This window comes from Pyrgilauda ruficollis, unplaced genomic scaffold, assembly GCF_017590135.1.
Source record: "Pyrgilauda ruficollis isolate IOZ18807 unplaced genomic scaffold, ASM1759013v1 scaffold16, whole genome shotgun sequence".
Lineage (NCBI taxonomy): Eukaryota > Metazoa > Chordata > Aves > Passeriformes > Passeridae > Pyrgilauda > Pyrgilauda ruficollis.
In genome coordinates this window covers 1,066,929-1,089,862 of record NW_024514764.1, presented here as the reverse complement: position 1 = coordinate 1,089,862, position 22,934 = coordinate 1,066,929, and the positions used below count along the sequence as shown (strand labels likewise).

The 22,934-nt window shown below is 52.6% G+C and overlaps 1 protein-coding gene across 2 annotated transcripts in view; it reads left to right on the top strand.

The window, feature by feature from the left end:
• RAI1 (retinoic acid induced 1) overlaps positions 1–22,934 on the top strand; it is a 74,122-nt gene that overhangs the window by 6,421 nt on the left and 44,767 nt on the right. Inside the window, exon 2 of one of the 2 annotated variants that reach the window (XM_041462214.1) lies at positions 5,780–5,879. The exons of the other annotated variant lie outside the window; for it this stretch is intronic. The gene's annotated coding sequence lies outside the window, so the exon portion shown is untranslated. The remainder of the gene's footprint in view (positions 1–5,779; positions 5,880–22,934) is intronic. 2 annotated transcript variants of the gene reach the window in all.

The window sequence follows — 22,934 nt, the reverse complement described above, 5'->3', positions numbered from 1 at the left end:
TTGCCGCAGTCCAGGCGTATAACAACCAGGCTTTCCTGAGCATCCTCAGCCAGGCTTGTTGAAATACTGCTACAGATTGATAGAAACATCCTGAATTCAAGGGAATTTAAGAGATCCAGCCTCTACATTCTTAGATTGCCAGAATAGAAGCTTTGGGGAATATTTGACCTGAACCGTTGGAAGAATTTGATTTATTTTTAATTCCTGCTCCTGAAATGCAGAATTTTCTGCATTTTTCTTTTGTCTTTCATTACAAAGGAGGAGAGGAAGTATCCCTGCACACGTCAAACTGCAGGAAAGAGAAGATACAAAAGATGACTGGACTACTTTTTACAACTTTGGCTCTTGACTTTCCTCCCCAGAAGGGGAAGATGCACTGTCAGCCTGTCTTGTGATCAGGCTGTATCCTTTTGTTACCCTGATAAATGTCAGCTGACCAGGCTGGGATGTGAAAAAGCTCCATCTCTACCAGACCTTTGCTGCTTTTCCTCACTATTGGGGCAGGGAAGGGCCCAGCATCTCCCCAGCTGAGCAGTGCTTGCCGACTTTGCCTGACCCCACAAGGTCCCCATCTCCTCCATGCCCTGCTGCGGTCCCCCAAGGTCCTCTAAAACCCTTTCTCCTTTTCCTGCTCTGCCCTCCAAATTCTCCCTGCTTTCTCCCTTCAGATCTTTCCTCCCAGCTGGACTTTACAGGCAGTGGTGAGATTTTGGCCTCCACGCTCGTTGCTGGTAGGTGGAATGCAAAGCTTGTGCTGTGATGAAGTAACTCTAACAAAGAGGCAGATTTTGACTCCTGGGCAAGAAAGGCCATTCAGTTTTCAGCAGATTCCTGCTTCTCGTGTCCTGCATGCTCTGATCATGGCCATGGGAGCAGCTCTCAGTGTGAGGCCAGGGTTTGGCTCAGCCCAGCGCTTGAAGGGAGGTGGCAGAAGCAGCGTGGGTTCTGCTGGAGCCCCATCTCTCAGCTTCAGACCCTAGGGACACCCAGGGATACTCACAGTCCCAGGCTGATGGCATGATATTTCCCATGGCACAGCCAGCATCTGGTGATGCAGCATCCACCCGTGTTTGATCCAGACCTACCTGGAACCTCTCTTTTCCCAGGGCATCTCCCACCCCTTCCATCAGCCACAATCACACAGAAGCTTGTCCTTGGTGTTCCTGTGTGCTTGTGCCTCTTGGGATTTGGCCAGCCTGTGTCAGGGCTCCTCTTCCTCTGCAGCTGCTCTCTGCTCAGCTGCTTCACCCGGAGCATCCCTTCCTCCTGCCCGAGGCTGCTTGGAACATCCTGCTTCCCGAGTTATTTCACCCTGATTTTACCAGGTCACGGGCGTGTTGGCTGTGGTGGCACAGCCTCTTTGATTGGGTGTATCTCCAAGCATGACTTCCATCTGTCCATCAGTGTCTGTCACTAATTCCTGCAGCATTTACAGCCAGGCAGGGGCCTTGGTCATTTGGAATAGTCGCTGGTGGTGGCAGGACTGTGCTAAATGATCTATTCCACACGTTTCACCTCTTCTGTGTTCGCAAATTGTTGGTGATTTTTTTTTTTTTTGTAGTTGCATTAAGTATTCCAAGTGACTGCGATTTCCCCCATCGTATTCATTATTCAAAATTGTTCTCCAGATAATTTCTGCAAATAATTCGCGGTCTTTGCTCTTTTGTGAATACTCGGTCTCAAGAATGAGAGTCGTTTTAATTGGGATCTCACATCACATGATGGGTTTTGGCTTCCCGATTGGGCAGGCTTAATTTTTAGACTTGAGATTTGGGGAGGGAAACTGTTGCAATTAAGAATTTGAAATCCACTTTCTTCCAATATCTTCCGCTGATGCTTAAAATTAACAGAAATTAACAGTCTGTCTCAGTTGTTTTTTTTTTTTCCCCTTCTCCTTCCTGGCTAAAAATCCCTGCCGGTAACTTGTTGGCAAGAAACACTTGGAGAATATAAACAAAAAGGTGGCACCAAAACAGCTAAATTTAACATATCTAAAAACTGGAGTGATGATTCACGGTGGTTTGTTGTATATTATTCACCTCACTCTGGTAAAAATAATGATCAAAATAATTCAGAAACTTAAAAAGTCACATAGCAAGGGGACATTTATAGCACTTGGTTTCATAAAATCTTCCATCAGCTGCTCTCTGTGTGCCTGAGAAACATCCTGTGGGCTGGCTGGTGTGTTGTACCCCAGCCCTCAGTGCTCCAGCCCTGTGCTGAGGCTGCTCCCAGCTGGGTGGAGGTGGTGAAAAGGAAGGTTCAGCCATCAAGGCACCCCACACTCCCTCGATCCGCACCCTCAGCAGGCAAGAGTCCAGTTGCCTCGCACAGAGCTCGACTCCAGGCAGAGGGTGGCTGTAAGTGACTTGCCCAAGGTCACACTCCAGCTCCGTGGTTCAGCTGGAAATAGCTCCAAGGTCTCCTGATCCCCCCAGCAGCCCCCTCGCTGCCAGGCGAGACGCAAAGGTGCAGAGTTCACGTGGCTCCTCTAACCGACAGCCTGGCTCCTGCCACCTCACCTAAAACCTCAAACCTCCTTGGCTCTGTTTTCTGCCCTCCCTGCCATCGGGCTGAGTCAATACAGCCCCCCCTGAACAGCCTGGGCTCCCGTGGCATATTTATGCCTCTGGAGTGGAGCGTTGTGCCGGCGTTCCCCTTCGTGCAGCACCCGCACAGCCCGGCTGCTCGCTTCCACCAGCTGCTGCTGCCGATTTCCCTTAAAAATAAAACCCCTCTAAAGGTACAGCAGGGACACCTTAAATGCAGAGCCGTGGCGTGCAGTTAATCATATCCTCTTAACGGGTTTATTCGCTCATTAAATATTTAAGACTCGTTTCTCTTTATCAATAGTGTGGAGGCGTGCAGGCCCCGGTGCAAAGATTTATGCACACAATAGGATCGGTGCATTTAGATTTGTTTGAAGGGATCTGAGAGCCATTTAAAACCCGACCGAGGGGGACGGTTGCTGCTGCTGCTGTTTTCCTCCAGCGAGGTTTCTGCCTTTTCTGCCTCCTGACTGTGGTTGGAAGGTGGCAGGAGGTGAGGTTGGGGGGCATAGATTGACGGCTGCCTCTGGTACCCCCATAATTCCTTTTGAAATAGCTGTGCCCCCTTTTTGAGGGATGCTGAGGTCTTGGAGGGGACATGTTTGTCTTGACTGTCTCATAGTGGTGAGGATGGTCCCTGAAAAATGCAGTGTGTGGAGGCAGGACCCAGTGTTGGGAGCGTGTCTGTGGAAGTGGTGTTTTGATCCCTGCTTCCCACTGCTGTCTGTGGGAAGAGCTTTGCTGTTGTGGCTCAGAAGTGAATTCCAGCTCGTCTGGCGCCGTTCGGGAGCCGTCATGCAGGTGCAACATCTGTTGTTCTTCTGTTACTACCTGGGCTCTGCTCTTCACACAGGTGTAAGAGCAGTGGTGGCCGTTTTGGTTCATAGGATGGGGAGGGACAAGACCCATGCCATCATCCTGCCTCATCCCCCCCATCATCTGCCCCTCTGCCCACCACAGCTCGCCAGCCCAGACCTCCATCCAGAGCATCTTCATCCAGTACCCAGCATTTCCCACCTTCCTCATGCCTGGTCCCTACGTGGGGCTTTGTGGCTTCCAGCTGCTGCCAGATGTGTCACTCATCCTGAGTGCAGGGAAGCAGCTCCTCCCAGGGATGTTTGTACACCTGTTCCCTGAGCTCCAAGGGCTCTGGGCTGTGATGTGGGGTGTGGGACATGGACAGAGGCCTGAGTGTCCCTTGCACAATGTGCCCTGTTCTGTCCTTTCATGGAGAGCATTGCTGGAGCTTGCAGGGACAGCAGGTCCCGGCATGCAGGACTCAATCTCCATCTCAGCAGCCTCTTCTTAGATCAGGAGGCAACATCTCATGCCAAGACCTGTCCTCCCCAGGCTGAAGCTCGGAGTCAGAGATGGCAGCAGCTGATGCCCATTTTTTTTCACCCCCTGTGGCATCCTGGCAGGATCTTCCCGCAGCTTTGCATGCAGCCAGACATGCCTGTTCCAAAACCTCCTCTCCAGGAGCTGCTGAGGGTGGATAGGAAGGGTGAGTAGCTGCAGTGGCAATGGGCAGAGCTGGCAGCTGCCTCCTGAGGGTGTGAGAAATACCCCGGCTGGATTATTGACAGACAGCCCAGAGCATGGGAAGTGCGTGCGTGCGTCAGATATTTACCCAAACCTCTCCTGCTTTGCAACGTGCCCACAGAAAAAAGGATCTGACAGCAATAAAACTGTCGGGCGGCTGCTGCTGCTTTTTTTTAAAGTTCTATGATAGCTTCTCCCCCCGCCTTTTTTTAATAGCTAATGCATCTGTCACTACTTTCCTAATGAGCTTTCCGAAAAGGGCCTTGGGGACCTCTACCTATCCATGTGGGCTTGGATCAGAGCGTACTCAGGGGAGGCAGAGAGAATTCAGCTCCCTGTTTCACCCTCATCCCCTCCCCAAACTCCTCTCTGAGGGCAGGTTGTCCAGAGGGAGGGGAAGGCAGCAATATCTCAGCACTCGGCGAGCTGGCGTGCACCCCCTGCAATCACAGCCAATAATGACAAAAAGACGGGGCTGCTGCCAGAGATAGAGAGCTGAGCTCCAAGCGTTACAGCAATGTCACAGCCTTGGGACTGCTGCTGGCTGCTACTGGAAAGAAATTTCCTCACAACAGGCAGAGTTATAGGAAGGAGCCATTGATTGCATTAAAAAACACCCTCCCCACCTCTTTTTTTTTGGCATGGGTTTTCAAGGCTTTTTTTTTTTTTTTTTTCCTTTCCTCTCCCCCCCTTTCTCTCTCCATTTGCCATTGAAGTTGCGTTCAATAAAACCCATCGCCCGAGAGCGTCTGTTCGCATGTTCTCAGCAGTACAATGGGCAGAGGACTGCAGTGTGCAGAGCCCCAGCCAGCCTCTGCAGACAATGAGGGGCTGGCAGCGGGGCAGGGGGGGCTTCTAGTTTATTTTATTTCATTTTTCCCCCACCTGCCAGCCCCCAGTACTAATTGTAATCACAAAAGGCAAATGGGAAGGGACTGGGGGAGCAAGGCTGTGGTTCACTGGGGTCATGGTCTCCATCAGTCATTCTCCCAGCCTGTTGCTGGGTAAAAGCTCGGCTCCTTGGTTTATCAAAATGACTGTGCAGTAAAAGCCTCTTTGCCCAAACCTCCCTCCCCCTCGAAAAAAAGCTGTTTACTGACTCAAAAAGCCTGAATTTCCCATTACCATCCATGGGAGACTTCCCGTTGACTTCTCTAGGCACAGAAGGGAAAACAGAGGGTTTGGTGATTCAGGCACAAACCTGGGATCTCTTCCTCCTGCTGATGCTGCTGGCAAATCTTTTAGGATTTAGCCAGATTCATCCAGGGACCGAGCACCACCATCCCTGTGCCACTGATTGGGCACAAGAGGATGCACCACTTGGCAGCAGTGAATTCCTAATTGTGCCATGCCCAAATTCCCCTCAGCTGTGAGATGTAACGGTGCTCACCCTGTGTTGCACGATGGTGGAGAAGCTAATAGCTATTAATGCCAGAGAGATGCTTCCAGATCTCTAGATAAAAGGTGCTCAAGGAGGGAAAATTATTATCATCATGGGCCAAAGAGCTACGGGGGATTTGAAATCTGTTTGTGTTTGTAGGATGTAACCACTAAGGAGGGAGAGACTGGGACAATGGAGCATGCACAGCACTAATGGAATGAGCGTAGGAAAGAGGATATCTCTGGAGACCCTTAGAAACCATTTCCCAGTGGTAAGATCTACTTGGGTTGTTTGTTCTTCTTCCCAGATGAGAGCTGCAGTCGTGGACGCTTTTATCACTTACGAGCTGGACTAGATGGAGGCCAGAGAGCGCATTGTAGGGACGAGCCCGTGTGGCTCTCCAGTGGGTAGGTACTGATTTATCCGGTCTCAGCTTCCATTTCTGGCTTTCAGAGCTGTGCTTTATAATAGGGGACCCTGGAATGGATGTTTCAGGCCTGTTTTTCAAGCTTATGGGATGCAAGGTAGAGCTGCAAGGGCATGATGTGGGTATTTTGAGGCTGCAGCAGAAAGGTTATTTGTGCCCTGGGATACAGTTTGGGCTGAGGTGTGGGTTTGGAGCGGCTCCATGGTAGCATGTGGTGGTTCCTTGAAGACATTTCACTTGGAGATTCACTTTTTCCAGCTGATTCATGTCCTCGTGCGAGCCCATTTCTCGCCATGGTGACAGTGAAGCTGGCTGAGGCTCTGTGTGATAACGCTCCTGGTCCAGGCTAGAGGCTCCTAACGGGCTCTGAGCCCAGAGGGGCCAGGGACTGTACAAACACAGGTTGTTCCCTTGAGATTAAACCCCAGCTAGACAAGCTGTTTGCAGCCCGTGATCTGGCAGTGCTGAGTACACTGCTGTGCAAAGCATTGGGCAAGCAGGTGAGGCACAGGCAGCATCCATCCCTGCTCCCCTGGAGTGTGCATCCTGGATCCTCACTTCCATCCTGCTTCAAAATCACCACGTCACCTTCCCTTTGCTCCCTGAGACAGCCCCATTTTGTGCTCGAGGGAGATGCAGCCTTTCTCACTGGAGACCTGCAGCACACCATGCTCTTTTTTTCCTCTCCTGTCTTTTTTTTTTTTTTTTTTTCCTTCTCTCCTGGACACTTTACTTAGCTTCTTTCTTCCCTCTCATTTTCTCTACCATCAAATGAAAGCCATTCAGACCAAAACGGTTCAGTCTGCTCTTTGTGTCTGGAAAACAGAACACCAAAGACAGCTGGACCTACCCGAGATGGCCACGGCCGTGGCAACAGTGGCTCTTTGTTAGCGCTGTTGTCTCTGCCCCTATCTCCAGTGTCTGGGGCCCTGTCTCTTTAAAGCTTTAGTGTGCTGTGTCAAAGCCAACAGAGAGTTCAGCTTATTAATGGATTCGCTAGGTTAATATCCCAACAGTTTGGTGTGGTGGGTTTTTTTTTTTTTTTTTCCTTTCCACCAGCATAATTTAGAAAGAGGGGGAGGGGGAGAGAAAGATAACCCAGACCCATTTCTAGGGAGGAGGGCATGGCATGGCTCATTGCTTTGGAGAAATGGAGCTGGAATGGTTGGTCGGGGCCACGAGAAGGTGGTGGCCCAGCCCTTTGCCTTCCTGTCTGTATGTACATCTCTCTCTATCTCCTTCTCCTGCGGGGTTCCCTGCATCAAAGCTTCTTCCAGTTCTTATGCTAATGAGGTGCATTAATGCTTAATGACTGTGAACAGGCTTGTTTAATTGCACCTATCTGAGCAGGAGGCACGTTGCTGTATAAGAGGGAACGACCATGTAAGCAGCTGCATGCCCTCCTGGACAGTCTTAATTACATGTAAAACTGATGTGATCTAAACCACCAGGCTGGTGATTAGTTTAGTGAGGCAGGTGGTACTTTGCAATTCAGTGCCTCAGAAACTCTAGAGCAAGTGAGATCAGATTCTTTCGTAGGCTATGGAGGATAAGGCAAGCCCTGATCATCCTTGAATTTGATGTTGGGTGGGGACAAGCACGGCATAGTAGATTAATTTAATTAATTTATTGCAGTTAGTTTGCAAAGACATTATCCGCCAGCGTCTGTGCAGAATACTGAGCAGTCCCATTAATGCAATGCTATTTTGCCTGTAAATCCTCTCCCCCCGCCCCTTACAGGAGGAATGAGCTGCGATGGTCTCAGCTTTCTGCAGCGTTATCTTGCGCTGGTTGAATGCAACTGATTGTCTGAACTACAAAGGGGCCCGGCTAATGCAAAGCCATCCCTATTGGCACCAGACCTAGATTAATGACTCTGCATGCATTGACTTGGCTCCAAACTGGATTTCCCTAAAGCAGCTCGCTGCTGTCTGCACTCCCATATCCCCTAGCTGGGCTGGGATTGGGCTGGTGAGAGCCACAGAGCTGGGAGCTTGGGAGCTCCAGGTGGGAGGGCTGTGGGTAAAGGGTGCACAGGTATGAAGGTACCTCTTATCACCAGCCATCTGCTGCTCATCACCCAGCCTTGCTGCTTGGGGTTATTTGTTTTGCTTTTATTCACCAGAGGGGGGATTTAAAAAAAAAACCCAAAAAAACCCCAGCCTTTATTAGAAATGGCTTTGGAAGGGGAGTAAACCAGATCCAGCAGGATTTTGGGGTCGGTTGTTTTCGCAGGACAGGTGTCTCCCAGCACACCTCTGTCCAAGTGGATGCTCACACCTTCCTCGTCTCCACACTGGGCTCTTCGCTGTCACCCCACTGGACCTTTCCCCATCCCCACACTGGACCATTCTGTGTCCCCACACTGGACCCTTCCCCATCCCCACACTGGACCATTCTCTGTCTCCACACCAGACCTTTCCCCATTTGCACACTGGACCATTTTCTGTCCCCTCACTGGACCATTCCCTGTTCTCTCACTGGACCCTTCACCATCCCCACAATGGACTCTTCCCCATCCTCACACCTGACCCTTTCCTGTCCCCACGCTGGGCTCTCAAAAGACCCTTCCCCATCCCCACACTGGATCCCTCCCTGTCCCCACACCGGATCCCTCCCTGTCCCCACACCAGATCCCTCCCTGTCCCACCCTGGACTCTTCCCTTGGCTCGTCTTCCTCGGGCTCTTCCTCCCCGTAGCCCTGCCATGAACTCAGATCTCCCCTTTCCCTGCCTGCCCGGGCCCCAGCCGAGGCTCTTCCTGGCGTTACTCCCACAACAACCACTTCCTTCCCATCCCAGCACCCCAGCTCCACAACCCTCCCTGCCCAGCCTCTTGCTATCTCCCTGATACCCCTGTCCTGTTCCTCTCCTTCCAGCCACCGCTGTTTATTTTATAAAAGAACTTAGAGATTGTTTCTCCTGGAGCGAAGCCGATGGCGGAGCTGCCGGGTGGGGGGGTCACTCAAAGTCCCACTTCCACCACAGAAGTTTCCTCTTGGTGTCCACAACACCTGTGGGGTTTTGGGGTTAGAAACCCAGCGTGTGGGATGTGTTTTAGCCAACAGGCCAGCACCACCTGCCCCAAATGAAGCATCCCTCGAGCCCGCCGTGTTTCAGGCTCAGCAGGGAGGGAAGGCCTGGCCATGGCTGCCGCCTGCATGTGGTGGGAAGGTGGCAGGGCAGGAGCTGGGGAAGAGGCAGGTGAGGTGTGTGGTGGGGAATTAGAGTGCTGTGGTGTCTTCCTCAATGTCTTCCTCCCACTGGGCACATTTTGTGGTGGCAGAATGCTCGGCCATGGCGGGGGCAGCAGCTGAGGAGAGGCTCGAGAGGGAGGCTCGGCATGGAGGCAGCTTTGAGGGGGAGAGCAGGGCCTGCTGGATTTTGGTGGGAGCTCTCCCTCCCTGCTCCGAGGGGCTGCAGCTGCCTGGCTCCCCATGGGAAGAACAAGCAGCTCCACTGCCATCTGCCCTCCCCATGCCCACTCCGTGCTGCCTGTTCCTCCATTGTCCCACCAAGACATTTTGCTGCGCCAACACTTGGCCTTGCGATGGCCTCGAGGCAGATTTTGGGTGGAAAAGCAGACTTTTCTTCTCAGAAAAGCCACCTAAAGCACAGCCCCACGGTGATGGCACCAAGGCAGCCCATGAGTGTCGGTCGTGGCCTTGCTGCTGCCAGGTACTACCCAAGACCTCGCTGTGGTGGCAGTGGCATGGCCACCCACAGTGCCACCCCTCTGAGTGGGACAAGCACCCTGAGACATGCCATGGCTGTGAAATCAGGAGTGTTTTGCTCTCCTGAGGGATGCTGCAGAAACCCGTGCCACGTCAGGGTGCATCCCCTGCGGGGGGGGTTCAGCCTTGCCTCGTCTGTGGGCGAAACACCCGCGCACTGAACCCCCAGCCTGAGCAAAACCTTTTTTTAGCACTCCCCTATTTGCCAAGCATACTTCCTTTCTTTTGATTCTTACCACCTACATACAGTCTGACTGCAACGGTAAAAAAAAAAAAAAAAAAAGAAAAAGGGTGGGGGGGAAAGAATTGCAACATTCAGTCAAAGGCTTTTCTGTCTAATGACGTTAAATTTATTAACCAAAACTCCAGCTGCACCAGGCTGGGATCTAATAATATTCAGGCTATGGAGACATCAAGTAGAAAGAAGCTTAAAGCCCTTTTTATTTCACAGTAAAACTGTCAGTAAATAACTGGATTGTCTTGAGACTGAGAAAATGGGGATTTATCTTCCTGAACATGAAAAGTGTGCTTATTTTTTTTTATCAGCTTCAAAAAGCCCCAGCAACCTTGATTTTCCTTCCACACCGTTCTCAGCTGCTCTGCCAAGCCCCAAAACCACACAAATCAAGAGACAGGCTCTAAAGATATTTTTAATTAAATTAATTCCTTTTCCTTCCTTCCCCATTTCTCCCTTGTCCCCTCCTCCATCCTCTCTTTCTCTCTCCCTGTGTCCCCAGCTAATGACTTCTAAGCACTGTGACATTTCAGCACTGGCTGTCACTAACACCACACCTCCGTGCTGGTTATAAATTGGGCACAGAGACATAAAATTCCCCGCAGAAGGTCCCCGTTTGATGATATTCTCCGAGGTAAACCTCCAATAGCTCCCTGTTTTCTTTAATAACGCTAATAGGCATAGATTAATTAAACTGTTATATTACTTCCTTCTTTCTACCAGCACCAGTTAGAAATCTTATTACCTGCTCCTCTCCGCTTGCCTTTTCCCCAAGGTGGTTCTATTCCAACCAGTTACCAAGGTTTCTCAGAGCCTGTAGCACAAGGTGAAACGGCAGACAGCGTCTCCACGAGGCTGGATCCTGCTCCCAGCCCTTGCCTCCCAAACCCCACCGACCTCGGCAGAGCCCGGGCGGGCGTAACCGGGGTCAGGATTAAGCCCGGTTTGTCTGAAGAGGTTCTGTCTTGAAAGCAACAGCAGGGCTATTGTTGAGTCTGGATGCCCCCTCTAAAAGGGACCACAGCTGTAGGAAAGGGAATTGTATACATCCATCAACTCCTCCAGGGCCTCAGGATGTATTAGTTAAGATTGTGGGATAGCATGTCTCGGCTCCACTGAAGGGCTCCTTTGAATGACATGTTGGATATACTGTTGCACATCTGGCTGCTGTATTATTGAATTGCTCTATGGTTGCATTTTCCAGACCACGGGAATGTGTTGGTTCAGGAGTGTAGGGGGGGAAAGGATGAAGGGGACAACATGTGGGAAAATTAGAGGGATGCATCCCGCAGGGTGGGGTGGGTTTGGATGGAGCTGCGTGGTGGAGGCGGGGAGGGAGCGGGGGGAGCGAGGCAATGCTTTCACACAAAATGCCGTGTTGCCATTTGAAATCCACTCCAGAGCTTCCTGCTCTAATTAAATTTGTCACCATCGTTACTATAATGCCTGCCATTCCTCCGGTGCTTTTTGTTCTCTAGGATCCCAAAACATGACAGAGGCAAGGGCAGATCCTCTGTGTTTCCTCTGCGGGAGCTTTTTCAGAGCAAAGCAGGGAAAATGCAGTTGTAGGAAAATGCAGTTGTAGGAGCTGCTTTGGGGTGGGAGTGCAGCCACTCCTGGTTTGGGGACACTGGAGTGAGGGACACTGAGCCTGAGGAGTCTGGGCAACTCTTCATCTCTTCATGGCCTTTTCCAACCTTTTCCACCAGAAAAGGTTGTCTCCTGGGACTGCTGACCTGCAGGAGCTTGGGTGAGTGCCCTGGGAGCCCTTCTTGGGCTCTCATTTGGCTCATCCTGTTCTCAGCCCCTCCAGACCCACACTGGAGGCCAGCATCCCCACTGCCACCTATGCTTTTGGCACCACGTGTGCCCACTGGCCACTGCCAGCCTGCCAGGAGATGCTGGGTACGCCTGCTCTGCGCAGCACTGGGGCAGGAGGAATTCACTAATTACTCACAGCTCTTAATATGGCCCCTGAACGCTGCCAGAGTGGCGTGAAGGGCTCAGAGCAGGAGACACAACCTGCTCCATCGTGTCTTCTGTGTCAGCTTGCAGCGAACTGAATGCAAAAAGGCTGTCTGAGCTGAAAACAGCAGAGCCCTTGGAAATTTAAAGGTGCAGAGCACAGAAAACAAAGGCGTTTACGCTGCTGAATATTCATCCTGGCATCTGATCCTGCCAGGAGCAAAGCCTGCACAGCTCCCGTGAAAGCTGATGGGAGGGAACCTTGGTCTCAACCTCATCTTGGGCTCCAGCCCAAATCTGAGGGGGGAGAGCAAATTAGTCCTTAATGCACATATATCTTAGACTAAAACCTGATAAGGGAACTCTCCTATGTTAATTTACCTGAGTTATTTGCTATACTGATTGCTGAAGGTACTCTGATTAGCGCATGAAATATTTCTATACCTTCGGTCTGATTAACCCATATCTGCAAAATAAATATTTGTCTCATTATAGTTATGCGATCGTGCAATCAAAGACCCTATCATAATGGGAAAGGGGATTGAGTATCCATGTGAAAAAGGCAGGGAATGGCGACACAGAACGAGCAGGTTGGAGAGCAGGGAGATGAAGAGCAGGGGCATGGCTGCAGGGGGAGGCTCAGTGGTCCCGGCCCCCGGCTGGAGGGGTTGAAATGCCGGGGAGGGCACGGTTCTCCTCCCGTTTCACCGGTGCTAATTGGGACTAATTCCGTTTGAACTCAGCAGCGTTGCGCCAGTCCCAGCGAGAGGAGGGTCAGACCTTGGGAATCACAGGGGTGAGTCCCAGCAGGCTCCCAGCCTCCAGCTTTTTTGAAACAGAAGCAGGGAGTTCCCGGCAGCGCGGTGCGTGTGCCAGTCTCCCAGACGAGCTCTTAAAATAGCCCAGCGCACCAGGCTGTGGCACCGGGGGAGAGCGCGGAGGATGAAGTGTTCCGTCTTCCTGGCCCAGATCCGGGGAGAGGAGGGGTTGGCAGCTCCCTGCCCAAGGCAAAGGTGCTTTACAGTGCCATTTGGGGACGAGGGCAGTTGTCACCCTTCAGCCAGGTGGCAGGGAGCAAAGGAGTCGCCAGCCAGCAATGCCAGCTCTGCTGAGCATGCTGGACATCCTCCCTCAGCGATGGGAGCTGTAAGTCATCTGGAGGAGAGGATCCCCCCTCTGCCGTTACAGGGCTGTTTTGCATATGCTCCGTTAGGAAAAGAGGAGTTTTATTGTGGCTGTGCAGAAGAGCTAAGTCAAGAGGTTGCTTTATGGCTTGTGGATCCCAGCGTGGAGAGGCAGGCGTCCCAGATGCAGCATATAGCAAAGCCTGGCAGTGGCGTAGAGCACTGCTGCAGCACAGAGCAGGGCTCAGAGAAAGAGCTGAAGTCATTTTTCTTCTAAGGGCAGGGGGTAGTGGGGAGGAAATATGAAGGCAGCCCTGTTGCTAAGGAAATCTGCTCTTTGTACGGTCGTACATTTAGGTAATGCTAATGAAAGGCCATATAGTAGCGAGGTGCGGATGTCAGCACTGTGCACTCCTGGATATTTGATTAGCATTTCTTTGACTTTGCCTCCTCTAACAGAAATACCTGAGTGCATGGGTATTAGGAAAACAAAATCCCCCTTCTCCTCTGCCAAGAGCCCGGTGTTACGCAGAGAAACTAAAAGCCTTACCAAAATATGACACTCCATAATGAATGTGTGTTTTTTTCCCCCTGCACACACCCTGGAGAGGATGAGAGCAAACATGTGATGAGAACAGAAATAGTCACATCACTTAATGCATTGCTGGACGGTACCCAGCCGGCACAGCGATGAACCTGGCGTGAGACCCGAGAGCAGCAAACCAGCATAGCATCCCATTTAATGGCTGATGGCCCACAGATGTTTTAAACCTCGAGACTGCATCTCTCAGAGGTTTCCCTTTCGACTTGAGCACCACTGGGCAGCTTTTGGAAGCAAAGGCTGAGGATGCTTTATGCAGGGACCCAGCACATCTGTGGATTAGCTGGTGTGTGCATGTGTGTGTGTGGCATCTGAGCCCAGATCCTGATCTGGCTTAGGGAGCAGGAGAGGACCCACACTGCTGCTCCAGAGCACGAGTACCGTGTCCTGCTCTCAAGCGTTGCTGGAAGAATGAGTCAGCCGTTTTCCTTCTCATGGGGGTCGAGTGGCTGTCCCTGTCTGAGTGTCACTAATGAAAGCACCCAGGAATGGAAGGGCTCTGTGCTTGCATGGCGTGCTTGCAGCAGTCTTAAAGACCAGCTGCTCTGCGTGAGACTTCCAGAGAGCGAGAGCGCTTGAATGAAGCCCTTATATCTCTCTTTTTCTTTCTTTTTTTTTTTTTTTTGCCACACAGTGCAGCGTGGGCTCTGTTCCTCCTCGCCTTTTGCTCTTGCTCCCTGGGGCAGCCCGCTGTGTCTCAGAGGCATGAGGAGTGAGTCCTCCTGGGAGTCCTCCAGTTCCTGTGAGGAATGGCCCCTCAGGGGATAAATCCACCAGGGCCCGAGGTGGCAGAGACGTCCATGAGTGTCTCTCCTCGATGACAGCAGCGCCTGGGATGGAGATTTGGAGGTTTGCATGCCTTCACTCCCTCCCTGCCAGCACCTGCCCCTCCCTTTCGCCGTTGTGCAACATCCCAAGGGCAATTACAGCAATGCTTACGTGGAGGAGTGATATTGGGAAAGTATTTAGTCATTTTAACTGTTCTGCTGGTGGCTCCCCTCCCTTAAGGTGGTTCCTATTTATTCTTTTCCCTCTCTCAGCAATTCATCGCAACTCTCGCCCAGCGACCCTGTGGCCCAGCGACCCTTTTGGTGTGTCCTTGGGTACTGAGGGCTCCTCTTGGCAAGGAGGAGTGGAAAAGCCACATTCCCATCCGATAATACTTTTCCTTTCCTTTCCTCATCCCTCCCCTGCTTACTACAGTGATTTTAAAGCTTCCGCCCCTTGACAGTGATGCAGGAGGCAAGGCGGGGGGGATGATTTTGTAAGCAGAAGCAAGAGGCAAGAGTCTGAAGAGCTTCTCCTGCTCTCAGAGGCTTCTGGACGCTTCTGTGTCTCCATCCCTGGAGTGATTTTCCCTGGGCCCAGTGTAAACAAGGCAATCCATTATGGCAGTTTGAGCGTTACTCCTCAAACACGCTGCCGGTCCCTGCCCCCACCGCGGGCTCCCTCTGCTCCTGCTCCTCCTGCGCCGTGCAGGGAGCCTTGGTGTGGCACTGGGGTCATCCAGATGCTCATCCGCACGTGGGAGCAACCTCTGAACATCAGAGGGTGACCAAGGCTCCAGCAGGAACTGGAATTGAGCCTGAACAGCCCCACTGCTCGTTCTGCAAAACTGGGGAGTGTTCAGGGGAGTTCAGGGACACTGATGCGCTCCCAGGGAGGGACGTGGAAGAGTCGTGGGTATTGTTTATCCTAACCAGAGAGTGAAAAGAAGATCCCACAGTAAAAGGAGATAAGCTCACGAAGCTCAGGAGCAACACTAAAAAAATACATGATTAAGGTTACAAAGTCAGGCACGGAGCGTGTAAGAAATCCTGGAATTAAGGACATCTGAGCAGCTTATGGCCATGGAATGCCGTGCATTCATTAGGGGACAGCCTTAACTCTGGTCTCAAGGTGTTTCCTCTGCAGTGTCTCTGCCTCAGGGAGTGTGGGGGATGGATGGAGCTTGGTTAAAAGCAGCTCAGTGTCCAGTTTGTGACTGACCCCCAGTATTCTGTCTGCAGCCCCAGTGTCTTGTTCCCTGTGCATTGTGCAAGTCCTGCTTGGAGGCTGAAATTGTTCCTCCTGGACTTCCTAAAAGGCTAAGCCTGCTCTTGCCTCTGTCTTTTCCCTTCCTTCCCTCTGTCCCACCTCCATGCTGCTTGGTGGCTGACAAGGGGGAATAGCAGGATCTCCCCCAGCAATAACCCTTTTGGGGTCTGGCTTTGCCCTGGGACCCTGGCGCAGGAAGGAATACACTCTGCAGCTCCAGGAGGGCTGATGCGAGTGCAGCCCACATGCTTCACACTGCCAGCATTTGATTTTCCATCTGTTTTTTGTTTTGGTTTAGTTAAAGGCAGAGAGGAGAGGTGGGTTTTGGTGTGAACCTCTCGTCTGTCTGCATGCAGTGTGTGGGACAAAGGCAGCTTAGCACGGAAAGCCCCAGAAGCACCCCAAGGAGTGGGCTGGGGGACTTAAAAGACATAATTTCTCCTGAAGCTGTGGGAAAAGTGTATATTTAGGACAAGCAGCCTTGCAGCCTGCTGTATGTATTCACTGTCTGAGAGCAGAGCCAGCCAGAGCCTGGAGGGGACAGATGGAGGAATTAAGGACATCTCAGCTGGGCAGCAGGACCAAGGGATGCTTGCAGGGGAGCTGGCTGCCACACCTGAACCACTTTGGAGGCAAGGCTGGGAGTTACCAGAGCTTTTCTTAGCAAGAGAGCCCTCCACCGGAATAATGTGTTGTGGACATAAAAGGAGATCTGGAGAGGGAATATTTTCACTCTGGAAGCTGCTAAGGAACTTGAATTTAGCTGCTAGCAATCTGTTTCAAACTGAGTTCCTGTCCCAGGAAAGAGAAAGCAGAGCAGTCTCGCTGTGTGGACCGACTGTAAATTCTTTTCTGGCTTTGCTGGGGAAAAACAATGTGCTCTCAGTGAAAACCTCCCAGAAATCCAGGACATGGGTATTTTGTAAGTCAGCCCTTTGGAGAGAGCAGCTAAGGAGACCAGTCAAGTAGATTCCCCTGACTTTTATTTACTGGCAAGTCAGTGGAGTGGCTGGAGAAGGACGGAGATGCTGCCGCCCTCACGGAGACGGGCAGGTCACGGTGACACACGCGTGACCGCAGGAGAGAGGCTGGGAAAGCATTCCTGAGAGAAGAGATTTGAAAGGGATGTGTCTCGCAGAGCACAGAACTCAAAAAGTCATGGTGAAACTTTGCATTTAGATGCCTGCAGCAGCAACCCGGGGAAGCTTTCCACGAGGACCGATACATTTCCCGCCTCACGGCATTTGCTTAGAAAGAATTCATAAACATACCCACCACTACTAACCATCCTTTTCTGCTGGGAATTGCCATTAGCAGCTAAATTCAGTGTTTTACATATAAAAAGCACCGAGACTTAATTCTGTGCAATGCTTTCTTCAAAGTCTTTGTAGGAGAGACAGCTCCAAGCTGGATTTGGGCTGAGTTACAGCGAGGTGTTGGGAAGCAGGGATTCTATCAGTGCAGGACGTGTGATGGCAACACCCAGGAGGTGCACGTGGAACAAGATGAGATGTCATGAAGGATGGGGTGTATGACCCTGAGAGGGACCTGTCAGACCTGTGAGTCGCTGCACATGGAAGCAGCTTCCATCAAACGTGCACAAATGACACTCACTGGGAGACCAAAAATGGATGGATTTTCCTGGATAATTCAAGAATCCTGGAATCACAGAATGGTTTGGGTTGGAAGGGGCTTTAAAGATCATCTCATTCAACTCCTCTGCCATGGGCAAGGACACCTTCCACTATCCCAGGTGGCTCCAAGCCCCATCCAGCTTGGACACTTCCAGGAATGTGGCAGCCCCAGCTGCTCTGGGCAGCCTGTGCCAGGGCCTCACCACCCTCACAGGGAAGAATTTCTTCCTAATATCTAATCTAACCCTGCCCTCTGGCAGTTAAGAAGCACGAGAAGCACATCCCTGACTCTAATTATCCCATCACATTGCAAATCCCTGCTGCAGCACCGGGGGCTGTGTGAGATGTTCAGCCTTTTGGATAGGGAGGGAGATTCCTGTTCCCTCAGCCGCTTTCGCAGCAGGAGCTGGACTTTCCCAGCCAAGGTTGTACCTCTGCTGAAAGGAGCCTGGGGCGAAGGTCCCCATGGAGTTGCTTGTTTGGAAGGGAGATGCAGTCTCATGCTCTGGTCTGGGGAGGAGTTACCAAACACAGGGAATTAGGATGGGATTTCAGTGGAAGCAGATTATCCCGTTTCTCTCTGAGCACATTTCTGCCTCTGAATCAGCACATGACAGGCAGGGCAGCCGGGGCAGCCAGCAGGGCAGCTCCCATGCATGCCAGAGGGGACTGAGCCCGGGTCAGGGAGGGTTCCCTGTGTTCCCAGCGTGGCTGGAGCAGGAGCTGGGATGGCAGGAGAGGGATGGAGGGGGAGCAGACGGCGGGCATGGAGCTGCGGTGCTGGAGGGGCGGCACAAAGCGCTGTCAGAACAGCAGGGACTCGCGCTGGCGACGGCTGCAAATGGAGATGGAAAGGGCTGGAAAGGAAAGGACTCAACACAGCTGGTCCCCTTCGGCTTTGATCTTGAAAGCAGAGGGGTGTTGGCCACAGAGCAGGAGAGGGGAAGAAGAGGGATGACTCATAAAAATGTTGGTGTTTCCATGAAGGTGCTGTTACCTGAGGACAGGAAGGAGGAGGGACCTTCCCTGCAAATGTGGAGGGAGCTGGAAGAATAAATCCCCCTTGTGTAGAAATTTCCAGCCTGCTTAGGAACGTGGAGCTGTTTGCTCTGGAGCCAGCGGCTTGGTTGTTTGGTGGGAATTGCTGGTTTTGTGCAGAGCAGAAGGTGGTTTGTGTGCTTGTTGCTTCAGGGCAGAAAAAAAGAAAAATAAAGGAAGAGCTGGTTTCCTTGTGGTGGAGATGTATTTGGAAGAAGAAAGAGGGCTCTCCTTCCTGCTGCTGGGGAGAGGGGGCCAAGGGGGATGATCCCATCCCAGGTAGCTGGGGGGAAGTCAAACATCCCCAGGATCTTCAGTCAGAGACTCTGGCCACGGGAGGGCTGAGGTTTGATTTTCCTGGCCACTACAGGGATTGTGCTGGGGAGAGGGTTGTAGTGTACTCACAGACACGTAGATTTGCTCCATTTCCCCATCCCTTCCACTCACAAGTGACAGAGGTGGCTTGTCCTGCACAGGAGGACACGAGAAGGATGGATGGACACAGGTGATGCCAGCTCTGTACCAAAGCAAGCTCAAACTTTCTCTGCCCCCTCCATGAGGCCTTGGGGAATTCCAGCTCACAGAAGCCATACGTGCAGCGTTGGACCAGCTGTAATTTTTATCCTGGAGGCAAAAATCACTGGAAATAATGCTTCATCACTCTGAAGGTCCTGACACCACCCTTAACCACCACATCACGAACCTCCTGTCGCAATTGTGATCTGCGTATGTGTCAAATCTTGCCTCGCAGATAAAAGCTGCTCCGCAGGCACCTTTTGTACTAAAATACGGAGCCTTTAAAACGTGAAAGAAACAACAAAATGTAGGACGCCACACAAAGCTGACCCACTGGGGACTGGTGGGGGGAGAAAAACCCGCAAGAAGGAGGGCTTGACATACAAAAATTGTTTTGTTAACAAAGCATCATTGTTCCACTCTGAATCGGTTCGACTGGAGTGGTAGAAACACCCCATCTGGAGACAGATGGAGAGTTTTCTGGCTAAAGAGACGGCGGGAGGAGGGCCGGCTGACAACCCAGCAGATAGCATTGTCTGCTGCTACCTTGGCAATGGAGAGCAGAGAGGGCGGGTGGCAGATTGGGTGTCCCCTGTGCCACCCGCCCAGCACGCTGCATCCCTCTGCACAGGGAGGTGTGCGCCCAGGTTGGCTGCTCACACCTCAGGATAATCCTCCCTCTTCTTTTGGGACTGGCTGGGTGCTCATGGGGACTGGCCAGGTGTCTGGGCAGGCTGCAAGCCACCGAGGGCCCTTCCAAGGTGCTCTTGGTGAGATGGTCCTGCTCCACTTGTGTGCTGTGCCAGGCCGTGGTGTGGTGTGGCTTTAGCAGCTCTGGGGGACCAAAGTGCATATCTCATCCCAGCATGAGCGTGGAAGGCTTGCTCCTGCTCTTAAATGGGTTTTGCCACTAACTTCCAGGAGAGCAGGGTTTGGGATGATGCTGAGTGGAAACCAGCATGGTCAGAGCTGCAGGTGGGAGCAGCAAGAGTTGATGCAATGTCAAAATGCCCAGGGATGGATCATGTGTGGGGTGCTCAGGTTGACCCAGCAGGCCTGCAAGACGCCTGAGGGTTCTTGGACTTGTCCTGGCCACCTTGCTGAGGTTGGGAATGGGCGAGGAAAAATCTGTGTTGAATGCCCAGGGCCTTTGAGTTACAGCACAGGCCAAATGTGAGGTGTTTTATGGCATCAGGCTCAGCTGGCACAGTGTCTGCTCTGCTCCTGAGAGCTCACCAACAGCCCCTGGTCCCTCTGCTGCCTTCCATGCCTGATGGGAAACTCCAGGGTGGGTAGTGCTCCTGCCAGAGCTTTGAGGGATCGTATCCTGCCCACCCTATCTGAATTCCTGATGACTTGCTAATTGCTTGACACACTCTACTTGCAATGCAAGAGACAGGCTCACGTCATCCTCTGTGGTTTGCCAGGGGAGAGTGTGAACCTCTTTTTGACTTGCCTTGAAATAGATGAAAAAGAATAGAGCTCGATATGATTAATGTGAAAACTTCAGCTTGGTTTCCTGCTTTGGCATCTGGGCTTTGGTCTTCTCAGCATCACCGTGCCTTGTTTTTTGAGGAATGGCTGCACGTGGGAGCATCTGAGAGCTGATGGTGCTGTCTGTGCTGTGGTGGTCTGGGGGCTCCTCTGCAAGGTCTGTCCATAATCCCCAGCTGCTGGAGACATTCCAGGTTTGTGCAGCAGTCATGGAAGGATTCAGGTGGTTGCCTCGAGGCACTGCTGAGATAATACCTCAAGGGGCTCCTATTCAAACCCACTGGGGCCTTTACAGTTGCATGGTGAAAATCTATTCAGATGCACCATGGCTTTTTGGGGAGCCAGATGAGCAGCCCAGCTTGGCCACTGGCTGTGGGCAGGCAGTCACCCATGCAGAGTGGAGCAGCACATCTTTGATATGCCCTGCAAAAAAACGTGGAAGGATTAAAGGAAAAGGTGGATTTGATCTTTGAGCCTAGGGGCTGCAGATGCAGCAGCGTGGTGGTGACAAGGTGTCTTGGTGCCCTGGTGTCCCTAGACACATCCAGAGTGTTCCCATGGGCTTGCAGAGCTGGGTACAATTTTACCTTCCCTGCCTGGCTTACTGGGTTTACCTTCTGCATGCCCTGCTCTGGGATGGGTCGCTCCTGATCAGAGCAGTGCTGAGCTGCAGAGGGATGTGGCACAGGGAGGAGTGTGAGGGTGACAGGAAAGTCTGTGTCACATCTGAGATCCCCGAGTGATTGCATCCATTGTGGCACCACAGGTGACTTTGGGATGGAGTGGCTTCAGGGAGGAGAAGTGAATGGGGTCACAGAATGCAAGATGGAGTAGAACAGGATGGATCTGTTCACCTGAGCTCTCCTACAGTGTGTTGTGGTTTTCGCAGAGGGAAGAGACCTGGACTTGTGAGAAGCTAAATCCTTGGACAGCCATCCCCTGCTTTTGCAGCCGTTTGCCTTCCCTGGGCTGCTGGGGACACCATTCCTACAGCCTGCTCCAAAAAAACCATCCTTTTGCTGTCTCGGATTTTGGCGCTGCTGCTGCACCAGCTGCACCGTGCTGGCAGGAGGGGAGAGGAGAGGAGAGGGAAGGTGAGGCAGGGTGGGCAGCTCGGTTGGTGCCAGCTGCTGTCACAGCACAGCGCCCTTGACGTGGCACTGGGTGCCAGGAGCCAGCTGGGGCACGGACCCCACTGCTGGGCACTGCCTGCCCTGGAAGGAGGAGATGGTGTCTGGATTGCCGGTGATGCATCAAAGCATCCAGGAGTGAGGTCTGACACCTGCCTGGCAGCAGGTCAGGGTGCTGTTCTCCTTGCCCTGCCGCTTGGGAAGCAGAGTACTTCCCTGGGGAAGTGCCATCCACCCCATCCCGCTGTCCTGCGCGGCGTGAAATCTTTCACCTTGCTTTCCCCCTGTGCAGAAAGGGGAGGCAAATTCGCATGCGAGCTCTCCCGGGAAGCGGAGGGGATGGATTCACCTTGCTGAGAGGCGAGGGAGCCGCTGGGAAAGAGGTGCTGGAAGAAGCGCAGAGCGGATTAATGTGCAGCGGCTCCGCTGTCGCCAGTCAGCGGTGCGAAGGCGCCCGGGGAGGTCGGGTGCGCTCGGGCGGCGTTGTGCTGCTCTCTCTGCCTCCCAAACGCCTCCTGCGCCGGGCTCTGTGAATCAGCATTTCTGCAGTCGGAACAAGACAGCGGGGAAAGGCAGGAGGATGTCAGGGCACGGGGAGCCTGGCGGGGAGGAGGATGGGGGGGGACCTCATTAAAAAGGGGCAGCCTGTGAGTTGGGGGTGGTCTCATGCCGCGGCTCTGCAATCTGCTCCCTCCAGGTTTTTGCTCATTACCGCCGTACACCCCTCGTGCTCGGTGCTGAGGTAAACAAGCGCTGCGAGCGATGCCTCCCCTTCCCACCCGTCCCCTCCCCGCCGCCGGCGACGGGGGAATGTGACAAGCTGGCACTGGGAGAAGGCATGAAAGCGATGTGATCCGCCGCAGCTCCTGAGCCGGCAACCTGGGGAGATCCAGTTACAGCAGCGGGGTTAGAACAAAAGAGATTTGCCTCCGGGATCAATTCCTCTCCATTTTCCGGGCTGTGCACGTGTGTGTGCCTGGAACGGCCTCGGTCTCTGCCGCACCGGCAGCCCGGGCCCGGCTGAGCACCGGGGCTCTGCGCTCTGGAATGCTTCTTTTTCCCAAAACAGGGAGAGCAGGGTAATCCCCTGGGACAGGCCTAGAAATAGCAAGGCCAAGCCAGGCTTTGCAATGCTTGGAAATCAGGAGCCAAGCTGGGCAGCTGGCAGCTACTGGAGCTCCAGCCTTTGCTCTGCCAAGGGCTGAGCTCTGGGTTGGGATGTGAGACCACCCCTGGTCCCCATGGTTTACTCCCAAGGCATTTCCAGGTGATGCCTCCTCCCCTCCATCATAAATGTGGCCGGTGAGCAAACCCCTAATCCCTCAAAAGCCTTTTCTGCCCCATAATGGCTGTGCCAACACCCCATTTTCGAGATGCCTTTAACCCATGGCCGTGGTGGGGCTGGGGGAATCATGAGCCTTTCACGTGTGCTGCAGAAGCAGCTCAAGGAATCAGCAGGATCCTGCACCCTGGGATGCTTGTAGCTCATTTGGGGGGGGGTTGGGTGGCTTATTTGGGGGTGGGGTTT